This window comes from Stegostoma tigrinum, chromosome 22, assembly GCF_030684315.1.
Source record: "Stegostoma tigrinum isolate sSteTig4 chromosome 22, sSteTig4.hap1, whole genome shotgun sequence".
In the NCBI taxonomy this organism is placed as follows: domain Eukaryota; kingdom Metazoa; phylum Chordata; class Chondrichthyes; order Orectolobiformes; family Stegostomatidae; genus Stegostoma; species Stegostoma tigrinum.
Window position 1 is genome coordinate 46603264 of NC_081375.1, and position 6807 is coordinate 46610070.

Genomic DNA, 6807 nt, shown 5'->3' on the forward strand with positions numbered 1-6807 from the left:
TCGGACCTGCAGGAAAATGAAAAAGAAATAAGCGCTTGCTTGATTTGTAAAGAAAGCATCAATTAAAGCAAAAATAACTCTCAGATTCTCCGAATTTTAAGATCACTGATGAAATTTTTTGACATCGTTGACACTCTGCTCCTGTATTTACCAGTCGATAAATTCAACACCTTCACAAAATTCAGCACCCTGAGTTATAAATATGGGCTGTATTTTGCAACAGGAATAATAGTGAGGATATCAGCGCTCGCTTGTTTGAGAGCAAACCAGGCAGCAACTAGCAATGACAGCAAATGTGCAGGAAAATGCAGAAATTAGGAAGTTCCTGTCTGAGCTGACCTGCTTCTCCAGAAGCTTTACTATCACAGTACCATGCTGAAAGACTTCTGCACTAAAGTGCAATGATGTGAAGATAGTGCTCTGTGGATACCCACTAAACATACCAGAAAATGCTATGGCTGATTCATTACAGTATAAATAATGTAAGAACAATACGGCATGTTTTAACTCTTTTGTTCTCGGAAGCTAGGTGTTGAAAGATAGAACTGGAGCCAATCTTTACACGGTTTTTCAGCATATATTTACGGAGGGCACACAAGGCAAGCATGCAACTCCTAAAACAACAAGCAATTTATATCTCTGTTGATTCGGTTAGCAGGAGGCCTAGAATAAAGTGCCCCCACAACTAAGGTGCCACTTCAGATTAGACAGTAAGACATGAAAAGCAGTCATAGATTCATGAGCATGGAAACAGGCCCTTGGTTCAGCCAGTCCATGCCAACTAAGATAATGTAACCAAATATAAATACCTTCAAACATTACAGTAGATTGAGCTAATCAGATTAATGTGATACTCCCAAGGTGATGATGCACCCTAGTTCTTCCAGTGCCCATTGGTAATGGAAGGCTTCCTAGGGTGCTAGTGGACAATGAACGCAGTATCGCTGAGGCATGGAATAACCAGGGAAGAAACATAGGCAGTCAGACCAAATGATACCCTAGGGTGCTTTTTCCTGGACATATTGATGGTTTATTATTCTTTGTAAGTGCACAGAAAGTGTTCAGTTAATGCCTAGTGTCTACATGTATGAAATAGAATGAACATTAACCTCTTTTGGGCTGAACATTAACTGTAACGAGTATTAAGTTCCATTCCTTCAGATTTTAATCATTAGTGTCGGTATTGTTAAAAGATATTTCTCTTTAACTTTATTTTATGTCTTTCCCGTAATCCTTTCTTGTTTCACCTCTTTATTTTGCTTTCTATATATGATTTGACATTGAATATTCTAGCTGACACTTCCTGATTCAGAATTTGTAGTCCACATTAATCATTCAATCGGATCAGTTGAGGAGATAAGTAACCCACAGAAATTCTAGATTCTCTGTAAAGGGTGTTACACCAAAATCCCTTTCCTGTGGTAAAATGTCGAAGGTGCCACTTCAGATTAGACAGTAAGACATGAAAAGCAGTCATAGAGTCATGCAGCACGGAAACAGGCCCTTGGTTCAACCAGTCCATGCCAATCATGTTCTTAAACTAAACTGATAGGGTTGGTGATCAAAAGCTTGGTTTAAAAGGTAGATTTTGAGGAGAATCATCAAGAAGGAATGATAGGAAGAGGGAGAAAGAAGGAAACAGACGAATTCTAGGTCTATAGGTTCTGGCAGGTGTAACCACCACTGATGGAGTGATTAAAACTGGGAATGCTCAAGAGATCAGAATTAAAGGAACTCAGATACTTAGGAGGGTTGCTGAAGGAAATAGCGAGGGGCATGACCACAGAAGGGTTTGAAGATAAGGGTGAGAATTTTAAATTGGACGCAGTGATTAACTGGAAGTCACTGAGATCAAAGAACACAGAGGTGAGAGATTAATCTAACTCCATGTGACTCAGGACTCAGGCAGTACAGTTTACAAAGGGAAGAACAGGAGAAGCCAAGTTCAGTCAAGTTCAGAAGTACAAAGGCAGGGAGGAAGGATTACAGCTGCAGATGAGTTGGGCAATTCCATAGATTTGGAAGCCTCTAATTGGGCAGGAGGCTAAGGAAATTCAATATGTCCAAAAAGGCTCTTACAAATTTTCATAGGAAGTATCCTATCTGAATGCAACACAGCATGGCATGGCAATTGCTTCTTCCCAAAACCCCAAGAAACTAGAGAGAGTTGTGAATACAGCCGGGGCTATCATACAAACCGTTAGCCCATCAATTAACTTAATCTACAATTCCTGCTGTCTGTGGGAAGCAACCTACATCATCCAAGATGCCTTCCACCCTGGTTATACTCTTTTGAATTCTCTTCTGTCAGGAAGAAAATATAGATGTTTGTATACACATATGAGCAGATTCAAGAACAGCTTCTTTCCTGCTGTTATCAAACTTTTGAATGGGCCTCTTTAATCTTAATATTGATCTCTCTGCACCTTCTTGGCAGCTGTAACATTGTATTCTGCACTCTGTTCTGTTGCTCTGAAGCACTTATATAGTACAATCTAGCTGTAAAGCATTTCAGACAACACTTTTCACTGCACCTTGGTACATGTGACAATAATAAATCAAATCAAACTAATTTAGTGATAGAGCAGAAGTGTGGTTGCAGCTTCAACCTAGATGAAATATGACACCAAAGTAACAAGTAATCCAGAGATAGTTGGAACTGCAGATGCTGGAGAATCTGAGATAACAAGGCTCACAGATGTCCTCGTTTTTCAAGGACCTCAACATCCCCCCGGTCAGTAGTCGAGAACGCCCTCGACCGTGTCTCCTGCATTTCTGGCAACTCATCCCTCACACACCCTCCCTGCAATAACAACCAAAACAGAATCCCCATCATCGTCATGTACCACCCCACCAACCTCCGGATCCAATGCATCATCCTCTGACACTTCCGCCATCTGCAATCCCACCCCACCACCAAAGACATTTTCCCCTCCCCACCCTTATCTGCCTTGCGGAGGGACCACTCTTTCCGTGACTCCCTTGTCCCCTCCACACTTCCCTCCAGACCCACCACATCCATCATTTTTCCCTGCAACCACAGGAAGTGTTACACCTGCCTCCTCAATCCCATCCCAGGCCCCAAGAAGACTTTCCACATCAAACAGACATTCACCTGCACATCTGCCAATGTGGTATGCTGCATCCGCTGTTCCCGTTGTGGCCTCCTCTACATTGGGGAAACCAAGCGGAGGCTTGGGGATCATTTTGCAGAACACCTACGCTTGGTTCACATCAAACAACTGCACAACCCAGTTGCGAACCATTTTAACTCCCCCTCCCACTCCTCAGATGACATGTCCATCCTGGGCCTCCTGCAGTGCCATAACACTGCTACCCGAAGGTTGAAGGAACAGCAACTCATATTCCACTTGGGAACCCTGCAGCCCGATGGTATCAATGTGGACTTCACAAGCTTCAAAATCTCCCCTGCCCCTTCTGTATGCCAAAACCAGCTCAGCTCGTCCCTGCCTCCCTAACCTGTCCTTCCTCCCACCTATCCCCTCCTCCCATCTCAAGCCCCATCCCCATCTCCTACCTACTAACCTCATCCCGCCCCCTTGGCGTGTCTGTCCTCCCTGGAGTGACCTATCATCCTCCCTAACTCCCCACCTACACCTACCTTTACTGGTTCCAGCCTCTTTGACCTGTCTGACTCCTCTCTCCCTATCTTCTTCTCTATCCATCTTCTATCTGCCTCCCCATGAATCCTTATTTATTTCAGAAACTCCTTCCCCTCCCCCATTTCTGAAGAAGGGTCTAGGCCCAAAACATCAGCCTTCCTCTGACACTACTTGGCCAGCTGTGTTCATCCAGCTCTACACCTTGTTATCTCTAACAAATAATCCAGTTTGGCCTTGGGTAGTGAATAGGGAGAGGGTTGGAATTCATTGATACAGAATGGAATAGAAGCCAAAGAAAATGGTTTCAAATATTTAGATACAGGAAATTTCTGCTCATCCTGTACTGGATGTTGGATAACAGTCTAATCATTTAGCAACAGTAGAGGTGCTGAGGCAGATGGCAGTGAGTTGGAGTTGGGTAGGGTTAGTTGTCGGGATGGCTAGTGAGAGGTACAGAGTGGGTTCCATTCCTGCACCAAATGCTCACTAAAAGCTGCCTCATTTTATCTCCCCATGCTTAATGTGGCATGGGGATGGGTATACAGCACTGGGGGTGCATAGGTTGATAAGGAGGGCAGAACAAGGTGTAGAGCTGAATGAACATAACAGGCCAAGCAGCATCTGAGGAGCAGGAAGGCTAATGTTTCGGGCCTAGACTCATCTTCAGATAAAAAAAATCTTCTCCAGCATCCGCAGTTCCTACAATCTCTGAAAAGGAGGGCATCTGGCTACAGAACATACAACAGCATGGAATTGGGCTAATGGATATTTATTAACAAGTGCCAAATTCCCTAGGCAGGCTTTTCATGCATCCTGCCTCCACTCCAGGCATCTCGTTCAGGCTTTCCAGAGATACCTGCCCCTACTTCCAATTCAGTCCACCCACCACACCAAAAATGAGAAGTTTAGATAGCTAATTCTTAAAGGTCAGATTTGTGGAACTGGAATTCTCCTGCCTCTGTAAACCTGGGATCAGAGAGTCTGGATAAATGGGTTATTTTAGGTTGACAAGGTATAGCTATGGTTGTTCTAGAGAGATCAACTATTCTATAGTTGGGGGCCCTCAACTATTTGCAATCCATGTTAATGACTTGGATGAAGGGACTAAGCATACTGTGACCTAATTTGCAGACAATACAAAGAGAGGAAAGCTAGTTGTGGGGATGACAGATTCTTTGAAGGTATGTAAATAGTTAAGTACTTGGGCAAAAGTTTGGCAGATGGAGGATAATCTAGAAAAAAATATGTGGTTGTTTATTTTGACAGGAAGAAAAGGAAATCAGAATATCATTTAAATGAAGAGAGACAGCAGAATTCTGCAGTACAGTAGGATCTAAGTATCATTGTACATTGTCACTGTTCGCAAGTAACCAGGAAGGCAAATGGAATGTTAGTCTTCATTATAAAGAATAGAGGTTTGAGCAGGGAAAACCTGCCACATATGTAAAGGACACCAGTCACAGCCCATTTGAAATATTGCATCAATTGCATCAATATCTCCTTTATAAGAATTGAAAAAATTGTGAGAATAGCCCGATGGTCCTCTAGGAATATGGTGACTTTCACCTTACTGGGCTAAATCTTTCTGTGACCAATACAGTATTCTTTCTTTGATCCATAACTTCATCTTCTTTCTCCAAATCTTTCATTTCATATTTAGTTTTGAATACTCTGTTATAAAGCTTGGGACAATTAAAGGCACAATGGTACCTTGAATCTTGTCTGGAATGTTGAATGACTACAGTCAGGACATTTCTGGGGTTCATTCTCTTATTGCAATTTTTTTTTGTTTTCCCAAATAATCAAAAGCATTTATGTCATTATTTCTGTAGGTTACAGTTCTCCTTTTATCTGTTGCCTGAGACTTGTATCTGGACAGCTTCACTAATCCCTTAACATTGTGTCCTCTATTTTATGCTGTAACATTGATTACTCCTTTTGAACCACTAACACCACTAATAGAGAACCCTTTCCAAGCAAAGTTTTTAAAGCTTCTAACATTTTTTTCAGATAGTGTAAGCTTTTCTATAAATTTAACTCCTGCCTAAACAAATAGTTCATCCATACTCGATCCTTGGGCACAGTCAAATAATTTAAATGCCACAACAGACTGGAATATTGCCAAATTAAATTTCTGCATTCTTGCATGCAACCTACTTAATTCCATTATATATCCTTCCACAAAACTATGTTCACTGTTTCTAAATTTGTCAAAATCTGACCATGCCTCATGACCAGTCAATAAATCATCCAATCAATCAATTTTATCCGTGGAAATAAACGAACAATCTGTCCAAATTTACATTCATTTTCAAGTCATCGGACATCAATTCCAAATAAAAACTTTTGTTTTGTTTTAAATGCTGCTTCTGTATAGTGCAAAGTACCTCCCTTGTTTCCACTTTGGAAGAGAAATAAGTCAAGTTCACTTGGTTACTACATTCTTCCATTAATCATCAGGAATGAGCTCAGAAAACAGGTAATCACACCCTGAATCTTTATGTTATAATTCTGCATCCTCTGCAGCCAATGATGTTCATTTAGATGTACACTCTATAGTTACAGTTTTATGTCAACCAATCCTGTACTATAAAACTCAGCCAACATCTGGCTGACTCTGGTTCATATACAATTGAATGTGATTGACTAAGTAACTGCACATGTTAGCCTTGTTACCATTACCCCCTAGGTATTTAGCAACATATTAATATGTCTTCATTTGAATCTTTCTCCAATGGTGGAAGAGGTCAATTTAATTAAAGTCATGGAATAACAAGCCAATGAGCATTTGGTTACTGAACAACCAGTTTTGGGATAATTGGACAAATGGCAACCACTGTGAGAGGCAAGGGAAGAAATAACAGGGACATGAGCAGATATCTTCACATCCTCCTTGACCACAGGCATGGTTCCAGAGGACTGGAGATTCACCAATGCTGTTCCTTTGTTTAAGAAAGGAAGCAGGGATAATCCAGGAAATTATAGGCCAATGATTCTGACATCTGTGGTGGGGAAGCTCTTGAAGAAGATACTGAGGGACAAGATACATGCACATTTGGAAAAAAATGGACAGGCAGCATGGTTTCACATGGGGAAGGTCATATCTCACTAACCTGTTTGAGATTTTTGAAGAGGTGACAAAGATAATTGGTGTGATAGAGTCCCTATGGTTGTAGTAAGGCTT